Raw genomic sequence first — 14,112 nt, forward strand, 5'->3', positions numbered from 1 at the left:
GGTCATCTAACTTGGTCAACAAATCTCAAACAACTTGAGCTAATCTCTAGACAATGATCTCCTAGAACATGTTAATCCACTCTCATGGCAAAAACAATCAAGCTCATAAATTTCTAGACTAGTTCTCACATAGCAAAGAACTTATACAAGCAAGCATTAAGCAACAGATCATTTATGTCAAAAATCAAACAAGACATCTAATCTCTTAGCATGCCTAATGATAATCTCTAGATCTAGTCTTATCTAACAACTTAGACAATGGTGTGATGCTAAGATGCTTTAAAACCCTACCCTCTCGGTTATAGGATCAACATAGAGTATATATAGCCTAGAAGAGATCTATAACAAACAAGTTTGACCTAGCTAAACAAACCACAATCATAATCCAGCCTAACCCATCCTCAAGATCCTAAGCAAACTACTCACAAATGCTAAACATGATGAACAAAGTTATAAACCCAAAAAATAACGAAACTTGTATCATTAGAAAAAGAAAGAAAAGATCTACAATATTGAAGAAGGAATCAAACTCGAATTCTTAATACTTTGAGAGTTATTGAACAAACAAGTATGAAGAAATCTCTTGTTTTCTCCTTCAAAAGTATAACAACATCTAAGAGAAATAAAAAGCAAAAAGCATAAATTCCCAAAAGGGTAAATACTAGGTTTGAGGAATTCTAGAAAGTTGGACTCTTGGTGGCTGAAGGGTACAAGGCCCTTTTATAGGAAAAGTAGTGGAAGCCCTAAAAATGCTAAAAGACAAAATAGCTAGGCGGCTCGGTCAACTCGACCAGGTGCTCGGTCGAGTGACCGGTCGAGTTGGCTCTTCTTGTGCTCCTTCCACTCGGTCGAGTCCTTCTCCGCACACGGTCGAGTGTCTGGTCGAGTGGAACTTCGGACCTTGGTTCTTCAGCTCTAACTCCCTTGCTTTCTTCTCTTGATAGCTTCACTCCTCTTCAGCATTGCTTCCATGCTCCTTAGGCTCCAAAATCACCTTTTTATGCAAGAAAATATGCAATGCAATGCAACTATACTCTAATGCATGAACAGTCCTAAAAGCTATGCAATAATTGCTAAACTAGATAGCAAATGATGCAAAAGAGATGAAAATACTAAGGGAAAACAAGGTAAAATATATGAACATCAACACCCCTAAACTTAGTCTTTGTTTGCCCTCAAGAAAATAAACAAGACATAAGAAGGTAGGTGAGGTTTGAAAGTGGGATCTCAGCTCCTAAAGCTTGCCAATAAACTAGGTAGAATCAATGTCCAAGTTACTAGTACTATGATGCAAGTTGAATGAGCTGTACTTAAAGATTTTAGACAAGTCTATCACAACCTTTACTGATTTGAGCCTTAGACATCCAAATGCATTCAAATCAACCATTTCCTTTAACATTCATTAATCAAGAACATGAATCAATCTTATGCAATGCTTAAACTCATTTGGCTTGGTAATAAAGGTGTAGAGACAATGATTGTCTCTCTTTAGAGTGGGGCTTATCAATATCAAGGTTCTCTCATAAAAAATGGATTGAGCTTTAGAAGAATGCTAAAGGTAAGAACACTTAGACACATACAAGAACAAAACCTTGTCTACCAAAAGGCACCCAAAGTATTTGATCCTATCAATCTAAACCCAAATTGGTCTAGTTCTACCCTTTATCTTCTTCACTACTCTTTTACCCTTTTCTCTTTTGATTTTAAAGTCTTAGGAGAGGCTTCTTATTTGATCTTTCTAGTGGAATGGGGAATTCTTTCTTCTTTGCCATGGTTCTCTTTTCTTCTTATTCTTAAGACATAAAAGCATTTTGCTATACTCTTCTTTTTTTTCTTTTCTTTTCTTTGACTAGAACCAACTTCAACAATCTTATACTTCCCATTCTTTCACTAGACTTTGATTTTACTTAAACACATTCCCCTCCTAAAGACTCTAACCTTTTCTTTCTCTTTTTCCTCTTTTCCAACCAAGTCCCAAACCCAACAAGTGAACCACCTAGTCCTATCTAGTTTGAAAATTGCAAACTAGAACTACACAAGGTTTTACTCTTGTCAGTTCAAACCTAACACTTTTTATCAAGCTCAATCCCAAAATAGGCCTCACACACACAAGAATAAACATGGCTTGAAAGAAGGGTTGGTTAATGGGTAGGGAGAACTGATTTTAATGGTTCAATCAGCTACTTGGATCAACAAGAGTGGTAAAAAGGAGAAAGATGATCCAAATATGTATATGGTATCCATGAGTTTAAAGCAATGCACAAGTTGATATTTAACAGTCAATATTAGGTTCTTATAAGTAGGAAATGACATCAAATCACAACATGCTTCAATTTAGACCAAATGCAATGCAGGAATTCAAGCCTTGGTTCAATCTTATGCTTCTAACTACTCAACTAGCATCAAAGTTTAACTTGGGCATTGATCCTAGTTTAGTGAATTAAACAAGCTAACAAGGTAAAACTCATCATAGATCTCTAATGCAAATATTTAACAGTCCTACATGAAACATGCTAAACAAGATTCTAATATGCAATGCAAACTACATGAACANTTTCTTTTCTTTTCTTTGACTAGAACCAACTTCAACAATCTTATACTTCCCATTCTTTCACTAGACTTTGATTTTACTTAAACACATTCCCCTCCTAAAGACTCTAACCTTTTCTTTCTCTTTTTCCTCTTTTCCAACCAAGTCCCAAACCCAACAAGTGAACCACCTAGTCCTATCTAGTTTGAAAATTGCAAACTAGAACTACACAAGGTTTTACTCTTGTCAGTTCAAACCTAACACTTTTTATCAAGCTCAATCCCAAAATAGGCCTCACACACACAAGAATAAACATGGCTTGAAAGAAGGGTTGGTTAATGGGTAGGGAGAACTGATTTTAATGGTTCAATCAGCTACTTGGATCAACAAGAGTGGTAAAAAGGAGAAAGATGATCCAAATATGTATATGGTATCCATGAGTTTAAAGCAATGCACAAGTTGATATTTAACAGTCAATATTAGGTTCTTATAAGTAGGAAATGACATCAAATCACAACATGCTTCAATTTAGACCAAATGCAATGCAGGAATTCAAGCCTTGGTTCAATCTTATGCTTCTAACTACTCAACTAGCATCAAAGTTTAACTTGGGCATTGATCCTAGTTTAGTGAATTAAACAAGCTAACAAGGTAAAACTCATCATAGATCTCTAATGCAAATATTTAACAGTCCTACATGAAACATGCTAAACAAGATTCTAATATGCAATGCAAACTACATGAACACTCTTTTTTTATAAAGATTTTTGCAAAAATTTTCAAAATTTTAGGGTTTTTCTATGCCTTAGATGCAATGCAAATACTAACATGATAATGCTAAAAATTTGAAATAAGAAAACAAAACACAACATCAAATACTATCTCAAACCCTCCCCAAACTTAAATTATACAGTCCCTTGTGTAAAAAAATTTTGGTAGAAGATTCAAGACTAAAAACAAAACACAACATGATATGCAATGGTATTTACAAGGGTAAGGTGATAGTGTTACCTCATGGATTATGAAAGAAGTTGTCCACATCCTCATTCATGCTGTCAAATATGTAGTGGGGGTTTTGTTTCTGACTTGGAGGAGAAGACTGGGGCAACTCGACTATGGCCATCGACTGGTACTCGGTCGAGTGCCCGGTCGAGTGGGGGGGGGTCGAGTTGGACTGCGAGTTGAAAAATTCTGACCTTTCTGCTGGTTGAACTGGTGCAAGAGTGCTGGATCCATGAAGTATTTGGGTGGGAAGGGAGGGTAACCTGGATAGCCTGGATATCCTGCTGGAGCTGGGAAGCCATAAGGATTTCTGTGTAGGTACTTGGCCGAGTGCATCTGGGGTACTCGGTCGAGTGGTTGCTCGAGTGAACCGGTCGAGTGCCTCGAAGATTGTTGTTCTCGGCGACTTGAACTTCTTCTCCATTGAATTGGCTCGAAACTTGAAGCTCTAGCTGGTTCCACAGGGTTTTTAGCTCTTGAAAGTGCTCTAGTTGAACTACACCTCCTCAAAGGGCTAGAATGGCTTGGTGATGAGTTTGCACTCTTCAGTTCAGCAATCTCCCTCTTTAAGCCTTTGATGGACTTAGTCATTCTTCCCACCTTCTTCTTCAGCTTTTCAAATTTATTCCCATGCCACTTGCTCCATCTTTGTAGAAGTGTCAGCCTCTTGTTAGTCTCCCTTACTCCTCTACTATCTCTAAGGGTTGACTCATATTCTTCAAATTAGAATTGCTCCTCCCCATCAGCCATTTCTACATCTCCAGCTTCATCAACTCTAACTTGAGCTGTCCCATCAAACAAGAACTCATCAGCTGGCCAAAAGTCAATGTTTGCTCCTTCTTGTATGGTGGTGAGCTCTTGATTAGGTAGGACAAGCTGTCTTTTCCCAATTGTTGGAAGCTCAAAATTGAAAAGGTGATTTCCTTGATGCATCTCCTTGGCTAGTATAAGGGTAGAGGTGAGATAGCTTGAATCAATCCATCTTGGCATGACCTTCTTTCCTCTAAGTGGCACCTTAGCAGCTTGTAGTATTAGAGTGATAATGCTTCCAATAGTTAGGGCTCCCATTGAACCCTTGTTGTGCAGCTTGCCCACCCAGCTTCTCAAATAGATCATGTGGTCAATGAGCATCATTGCAAGATCAGTCTCCACACTGCTCACAAGGATGATGCTTCCATCCCTTGCTTGAAGAATTATGCTATTGAGTGCCATATCAAACATCCTGAGCTCACCCTCATTCACATTTCCAGTCTCCTTCCTAGCAAAGAAGGTGTTTGCTAAGGCCTTGTGGAAGTACCTTAGGACTGGGCTTCTTATCATGGAACTCTTGGTCTTGGAGGATGAGTAGGTGATGTTATTTCCAATGGTTTTCCAAACAGCATAGAGCTCTTCTCTTGGTATGACTTCTCTTGGTATGACCATGCTCCTTTCATTACCAACTTCAAAGCCAAAGATATTGGCTATCTTCTTCAATGAAAGCTTATACTTCTTTCCCTTGATAGTGAAGTCAACATGACCAGGTCCAAACTCCTTTTCCTTCTTTAGGTAGCAGTGCAACTTCATTGTGGCTAGAAACTCACAGCTTTCTTCCTTATGCCCTTCCATGCAAAGCCCCATGAACTTGCTTAGGTTACACTTCTCAAAAAGATATTTCACATCTTCATCAATGCCTAGCTTCTCCATGGTTTCCTTGTGTGGGTATCTAGTCCCCAAGAACTGCATCCTCATGAAGGCTTCATAAAGCTGCCTTTGAGTTAAACCACAAGACTCTTCTTCTCCATCATCTTTTTCCTCTTCTTCTTCATCTTCTTCTTCACTCTCTTCTTCAACCTCCTCTTGTTCAATCTCAACTGCTGGCCTCTTTCTCTTGGCCTTGTGTCTCCTAATGTGTTCTTGAAGAGTGAACTCCATCTCTTCCTCACTCTCAGTTTGCTCAGGGTCTTCCTCAGCTGACTGATGCTTTTCTCTCGCCATCTCACTTGACCGCCTACTCGAGCTAGCACTCGGTCGTGTGCCTGCTCGAGTGGTAGGTCGAGTGCGTCCACCAGCTTCTTTCCTTGATGCAAGTTGTGCATCACGACGGCCTAGAGAGCGATCAGCGACTTGTTGAGACATTCTTGTGGACCTTGAAGACATTCTTGAAGAGAACTTGAAAGGAAAAAACTCAAAACTCAAAGTTAATAGGTTAGTAACCCAAAAACAAAAGAACAAAGCTTTGAGCAAAAAGATGAACTTGAGAGAGATTTTAAGCTAGATTTTAATTATTTTGAGCAAATAAGAGAGTGTGAGAAGCATAGGATCGAGTTTTGCTCTATATAAAGAAGCTAAGGGGACAAGGAGACAAGGGTGGAGCGTCCATACCATTCAAATTTGAAATGGAAATCTTTGCTTGCTTTTTGCTGCCACTTAACCCCACACTCGACAGCACGTGGTCGAGCTCCTTGACCAAAGTTTGAAATTCAAAAGATTTTCTTCTTTTTCTCCCTCCACTCGATCATTCAAGAGAAATGGGAATCAAATGGGCCTTAGTTTCTTCACAACTCGGTCGAGTACCTCTCGTGGGCCGGTCGAGTGGGCTTGCGAGTCTACTTCCACAAGTCCAAATCTCTCCAAACCCATCTACACTTTCATTAAAAAGTCTGCCCAACACAAACATAAAAGAAAAGAAATCAAAACTACAAAGAAAATTAAGCATATATACAATGATACCTTAGGGACTTCCTCCCTAGTGAGCTTGTTTAAAGTCACTAAGCTTGACTTTTGATGCCTTTTCAGGCTTGGTTTAGAGACCAAGGAGGTGATGAAATCCTCCCTGGCACCACTTGATCAATGTGAAACTGATCCTTGATCATTTCACCCTTCACACATAACCCTTGTTTCTTCTTAATCTTGAACCTTGGTCTTGCCTTCTTCAAAGACCTCTTGTTAAGTTTGACTTGGAGATCCTTCACCATATCAGTCAACTCTTGAACTGAACTCTTGAGCTTTTCCACTGATTCATCTTGAAGAGAGAGCTTGGCCTTTGGAGTTGCCACTTTACTTGAAACCTCATGACCACCTTTGTCTTTGATAGTAAAAGGTTGATCATCAATAGTAGGCAGGTTGGTTGGGTTATAGATGTCAAACTTCATGGTTAAACCCTGCGCAATGTTCAAGGTTACAAGACCTTCCTTGATATCTATAACAGCTCCAGCAGTGGCTAAGAATGGCCTCCCTAGAATGATAGGATCTTCAGGCTCCTTATCCATCTCTATAACCACAAAGTCTGTAGGAATTCTTGCCTTTCCTATCTTGACTGGAATGTTTTCCAACTTACCAACTACATCCCTGTTTGATCCATCAGCTAGACATATGTGAAGGTTGGTGGACTTGAATTCAGTGTGCCCAAGCTTTTGTGCTATAGAGTAAGGCATTACACTGATAGATGCTCCCAAGTCACATAAGCACTGGTTGTAGTGAAGATAGCTAAATGAGCAAGGCAGATAGAAGGGACCTGGATCTTCAAGTTTAGTTGGGAAGATAACTTCCTCAATCTCTTCAAGATCCTTCTTGTTTTGATTCTGAGTCTTCTTCTTTGACATCTCAAGTAGAAAATCTTGAGAGAGAGGATATGGAGCATACTGTTCCAAGGCAGGTCCTCTCTCTTCTTCTTGGTAAGCAATGATAACCTCTTATATGGCCATCACTTCATCTTTCTCAATCACAACCTCTTCCTTCAAAGCCTTCACTTCTTCTTGTTGCAAAGCCATCATTTCTTTTTTCTCAATAATTTCCCTTAGTTCCTTCAGCTTCTGTGCCTTGAAACGTCCTGGGAATGGTAGAGGCGGTTTGTAAGCAGGAGGAATGTACTTGGCAAGCTTAACAGCTTCAGATTCCTCAAATCGATCGACCACTCGAGCTGACACTCGGTCGAGTGCTGGCTCGAGCACATGGTCGAGTGCACTACCAGATTCCGTCTGCTTTGCACAATCTTCACTCTGAGCTTCAAGAAATGACCAATCATCCCCATCTTCAACTTCACTGTCCCCAGTGACTTCTTCCTCATGGAAAAGAATGGCTTTTGCAGTAAACTCCCTTGGGTTTTGAACAGCTTTTCCAGGGAGTTGAGTAGGCTTAGGAGCTGAAGTAGAAGCAAGGTTGCTCTCCATATACTTCACTCTAGAGTTGAGAACTTTAAACTTCATGTTGAGATCATTGTACTGGGATGTTAGCCTTTGGTTCAACTCAGAAAACTGTTTGGCTTCCTCAATCTTTCCATTGGTTTGTCCAATCAACAGATGTTGCATCATTGCTCTTAAGTCTTGTTCCTGGCCTTCGGAGGTCTGAAACCCTGGAGGGGGACACAATTGAGGCTGGAACACTTGATGTTGCTGCTTGGGTGCATAGTTGTTTTGCTGTTGAGGTTGTTGAGGTGGATAGACTTGATCTTGAGGANGGGACCTGGATCTTCAAGTTTAGTTGGGAAGATAACTTCCTCAATCTCTTCAAGATCCTTCTTGTTTTGATTCTGAGTCTTCTTCTTTGACATCTCAAGTAGAAAATCTTGAGAGAGAGGATATGGAGCATACTGTTCCAAGGCAGGTCCTCTCTCTTCTTCTTGGTAAGCAATGATAACCTCTTATATGGCCATCACTTCATCTTTCTCAATCACAACCTCTTCCTTCAAAGCCTTCACTTCTTCTTGTTGCAAAGCCATCATTTCTTTTTTCTCAATAATTTCCCTTAGTTCCTTCAGCTTCTGTGCCTTGAAACGTCCTGGGAATGGTAGAGGCGGTTTGTAAGCAGGAGGAATGTACTTGGCAAGCTTAACAGCTTCAGATTCCTCAAATCGATCGACCACTCGAGCTGACACTCGGTCGAGTGCTGGCTCGAGCACATGGTCGAGTGCACTACCAGATTCCGTCTGCTTTGCACAATCTTCACTCTGAGCTTCAAGAAATGACCAATCATCCCCATCTTCAACTTCACTGTCCCCAGTGACTTCTTCCTCATGGAAAAGAATGGCTTTTGCAGTAAACTCCCTTGGGTTTTGAACAGCTTTTCCAGGGAGTTGAGTAGGCTTAGGAGCTGAAGTAGAAGCAAGGTTGCTCTCCATATACTTCACTCTAGAGTTGAGAACTTTAAACTTCATGTTGAGATCATTGTACTGGGATGTTAGCCTTTGGTTCAACTCAGAAAACTGTTTGGCTTCCTCAATCTTTCCATTGGTTTGTCCAATCAACAGATGTTGCATCATTGCTCTTAAGTCTTGTTCCTGGCCTTCGGAGGTCTGAAACCCTGGAGGGGGACACAATTGAGGCTGGAACACTTGATGTTGCTGCTTGGGTGCATAGTTGTTTTGCTGTTGAGGTTGTTGAGGTGGATAGACTTGATCTTGAGGAATGGCTACATTAGTGCTTCTATAGGAGAGGTTGTTTTGCTTGAATCCTCCTCCTTGGTTGTAGCTTTTGAATCCTCTATGGTTTTGCATATAACAGAGCTCAGCAAACTCTCTCTCCCCCTCTTGAACTTGACACTCTTCTTCACCAATAAAGTTAATGGTCTTTTGTTGGCTAAGGAGGATCTTTTCTAGCTTCTCATTGACCATCCTCAAGTCCTTCTTGTACTTGTCCTCTTGATCATTGGATGGGAACCTTATTGCTCTGTCATAGTCCTCATTGTAGTTGCCATCTGACTGAGCAAGATTTTCAACCAATTCCCAGCCTTCTTCCACATTCTTGTTGAGGAAGTTACCATTTGAGGCTATATGAAGAAGCATTCTGATCTTGGGGAGAATTCCTCTATAAAGAGTGTTTAGCAAGGACTCATTGCTAAAGCCATGGTGAGGACACTGAGTTTGGAACCCTTTGAATCTCTCCCAAGCTTCACAAAAGCTCTCATTATTCCTTTGTGCAAATCCAGAAATTTCATTCCTCAATCTAGTAGTTCTTGCATTGGAGAAGAACTTAGCCAAGAAAGCTTTCTTACAAGCATCCCATGTTGTGATTGCTCCAGTTGGAAGTGTCTTCTCCCATAGATGAGCTTTGTCTCCAAGTGAGAAAGGGAACAACCTAAGCTTGAAGCCATCTTCACTCACACCATTGATCTTGGTGAGACCACATATCCTATCAAACTCATCAAGGTGGTCTAGGGGGTCTTCCATTGGCAATCCATGGAATTTGTTTGCTTGAATCATAGAGATCAATCCACTCTTGATCTCATAGTTGTTGTTGGCAACTGCAGGAGGCACAATACTAGCTCTTTGGTTATGTGTGTTTGGTGCATCTCCAGCACCAATGTTTCTTGCCCTTGGAGCTTGTTGATCTTGTTGCTCCATTAGCAATTGTTGTTCTTGTTCCTGATAGATTCTTGTTCTCTGCTGTCTCAGGTCCCTTGGTGGTCGGTTGATGTGATCAAGGAGTCTCTGAAGATTGTGATGACCCTTTGACCTTGTTTGCATCAACAGGCGCGAGTACAGACTCGGACAGGCACTCGGTCGAGCGCATGCTCGAGTTGGTGGTCGAGTCGACTGGGAAGTGATGTCTATTTGTATCCGGCTTCTGACTCGATCAAGTACTCGGTCACTCACTCGGTCAAGTGGTGCTCGAGTTGATGGTCGAGTTGGTACCTGAAACTCAATCACAGACAAGTAGTAGAAGAATCGAGATCAATAGCGAACAAGGGGATAACATAACTTAATCTTAGACTTCTATTGATCCTAATTGTCACAAAACACACTCAAATGGGCAACGGCGCCAAATTGAAACTTGGTTTTTATGGTGGATGGATGATGAATGAGATATGATGTGATGATGGTGAACAGGCAGAATGCAAGGAGTTTCAATTACCCTTATGCTGTTGTAGTATAAGAGATGTCAATCCTAAATGAGTGTATGCAAGCAATCATGATAGGAATATTTGTCTAAGTTAAGCCAAATATGTAGGATGTTTGTCACTAACAACCTAATGATGAATGTAAAATGCAGAAAGTAAAAGCTATTAAGAACAAGATACTAAATGCAATAGAATAGGATGATCTAAACAACTATGCAATGAAACAGAAACTATAGTAATGCAAGACAAGTAAAGAACTAATGCAACAAGATTGAACAGAAAACTAAATGAATGCAACATGAATGCAACTAAAATGAAACAGGAAATGAGACAGGACAAACACAAAGCATAAACAAGAATTCTGGGGATGAGCTCGAGCAAGCACTCGATCGAGTACAGGGTCGAGTTGAATAAATGCGAGAAACAGAGCAATGCAAACAAAACAGAGCAAGACAAAAGTAAATCAAACAACAGGCAAACAACAGGATATAAACTAGGAAATCAATAGATAAGAAAGGTCTTGAGGAGGGATTCATGGGCTGGACTAATGGTTATGGTCATCTAACTTGGTCAACAAATCTCAAACAACTTGAGCTAATCTCTAGACAATGATCTCCTAGAACATGTTAATCCACTCTCATGGAAAAAACAATCAAGCTCATAAATTTCTAGACTAGTTCTCACATAGCAAAGAGCTTATACAAGCAAGCATTAAGCAACAAATCATTTATGTCAAAAATCAAACAAGACATCTAATCTCTTAGCATGCCTAATGATAATCTCTAGATCTAGCCTTATATAGCAACCTAGACATTGGTGTGATGCTAAGAAGCTTAAAATCAAACCCTACCCTCTCGGTTATAGGATCAGCATAGAGTATATCTAGCCTAGAAGAGATCTATAACAAACAAGCTTGACCTAGCTAAACAAACCACAATCATAATCCAGCCTAACCCATCCTCAAGATCCTAAGCAAACTACTCACAAATGCTAAACATGATGAACAAAGTTATAAACCCAGAAAATAACGAAACTTGCATCATTAGAAAGATATAGCAAATATCTACAATATTGAAGAAGGAATTAAACTCGAATTCCTAATACTTTGAGAGTTATTGAACAAACAAGTATGAAGAAATCTCTTGTTTTCTCCTTCAAAAGTAGAACAAAATCTAAGAGAAATAAAAAGCAAAAAGCATAAATTTCCAAAAGGGTAAATACTAGGTTTGAGGAATTCTAGAAAGTTGGACTCTTGGTGGCTGAAGGGTACAAGGCCCTTTTATAGGAAAAGTAGTGGAAGCCCTAAAAATGTTAAAAGACAAAATAGCTAGGCGGCTCGGTCAACTCGACCAGGTGCTCGGTCGACTGATCGGTCTAGTTGGCTCTTCTTGTACTCCTTCCACTTGGTCGAGTCCTTCTCCGTACACGGTCGAGTGTCTGGTCGAGTGGAACTTCAGACCTTCGTTCTTCAGCTTTAACTCCCTTGCTTTCTTCTCTTGATAGCTTCACTCCTCTTCAGCATTGCTTCCATGCTCCTTAGGCTCCAAAATCACCTGTTTATGCAAGAAAATATGCAATGCAATGCAACTATACTCTAATGCATGAACAGTCCTAAAAGCTATGCAATAATGGCTAAACTAGATAGCAAATGATGCAAAAGAGGTGAAAATACTAAGAGAAAACAGGGTAAAATATATGAACATCAGGCCTCCACGTGTCATAAGCCCAACAGAACTAAACTCATCACAACACTGAATCCATGACTTCTTTTCTTTTAAAAATGAGACCTTTTTTAAAACAACTAGATAATATATTTAAAAAAACTCACCGAGCATTCCTCTTCCCTTTATGCCGCCAACACATTCACTTCCTCTTCCTCTTCACTTCGGCGGAACCCCATAGATTTCATCGAAGGAAAAACCACAGGTTTGGTCTTCAACCACTAACAGTTCAACCTTTCATCTACCTCTGTTGTTTCCAATCTTACTTACATCCATCCATCTGAGATTTTGGGTCAATAGCAAATAGTTATTAGATCCTACAATTATGGTATGTAAGATTGATTTTTAACAATTGCATTTAAATGGCCATTGATTTACTTTGTACTTAATTTATGATCTTCTATATTATTCGATTTCAAAATCAAAGGCATTATACTACCTAATCATTCCAACATTATCAAAAAAATTTTTGGGGGGCCAAAATCCAAAATATAAACTTCTAATACGGCAATATATTTATATTATTATATAGGTGTAGTTAATATTTTCATTCCCATGATTACTATTTGATTTTCTTCCATTGATTTTTTTACTGCAATCGATTTATTTGATATTTCATTTTATTTTATTAAAAAAGCCGTAGATGTATATACTACCTAATCTTGGATCTTTCATTTTATTTGATAAATAGGTTCGGACCCGCACGTACGTGCGGGATTGATTTCAAAAACTAAGTTCGCTGCTATCATGTTTATAATATATTGCGTCTGTATGGGGTTATGTTTGTAATTTTTTAAGAACATTATTTGATTTGTTTTTAATTCGGGTTAGAAAAAAAAATTATCAGATTTGTTTTTGTTATTTATAAAGACATCCTCACCTCCATTGTGGACAGAATCCATCAGAAGGCACACAGCTGGACATCAAAATCTCTATCGGGTGCAGGCAAGCAAGTGCTCCTCAAGGTGGTCCTCTCCGCTATGCCTACGTATGCTATGTCAAGTTTTAAACTCCCCAGAACACTTTGTAAACGGATTCAATCGGCACTCACAAGATTTTGGTGGGACGCAAAACCTAAGTAGAGGAAAATCAATTGGATTTCATGGGACAGACTCACCCTTCCAAAGGCCATGGGTGGACTTGGTTTCAGAGAAATTGAGGAATTCAATGACGCCTTACTAGCAAAAGTCATCTGGAGACTTATCAACGATCCAAATTCTCTCCTTGCTCAAGTGCTCCTAGGGAAATACTGCAATTCTGTTCCCTTCTTAGAATGTAAAGCCCCTGCCAATCCTTCTCATGGATGGAGAGGCATTATAGCCGATAGAGATCTTCTTCGAAAGGGGCTGGGATGGATTGGTGGAAATGGGGAAAGTATCAATGTTTGGAGTGATGTCTGGCTTTCTACACCTACCCCGCTATCCCCTTTTGGTCCACCAACTGAACAGAACAAGGACCTCAAAGTGGCAGACCTCTTAAAACTGGACTCAAATGAATGGGATATCTCCAAAATTCGATCAATATTGCCTCACCTTGAGGATACCATCTATCTCCTGAGACCTAGTTCCCTCAAGACTGAGGACACCTTAGTGTGGTTACCTGCAAAGTCAGACATTTACTCTTCGAAATCAGGTTACAACGTAAACAAGAAAAATTCCTCTTCAAACTTCTTGGATAACTTTGATTGGCATGGCAACATCTGGAAGATCAAAAATTCTACTCAAGTTCGTCACTTCATGTGGAAAGCGGCTACAGAATCTCTCCCTACGGGACTGCAATTGACTTCAAGAGGAATCCAGGTCTCCTCCAACTGCAAACAATGTAGAGGTGTGGAATCTATTCTCCATGTTCTAAGGGACTATCCCTCTGCGACCTCAGTCTGGCAGGACGCTCCGCTAACACTCAGACCCTCTCTCATGCAAACAAATTCTACACAATCTTTCCTCAAGACCCTCTCTTATCCTTCTTTCACGTTGCCTCAGCACTCACAGGAGAAGCCCTCCCCCTGCACAAACCTCCCCCCCCCCCACTCGATACTATCGCTTT

This window comes from Camelina sativa, chromosome 12 (assembly GCF_000633955.1).
Source record: "Camelina sativa cultivar DH55 chromosome 12, Cs, whole genome shotgun sequence".
NCBI lineage: Eukaryota > Viridiplantae > Streptophyta > Magnoliopsida > Brassicales > Brassicaceae > Camelina > Camelina sativa.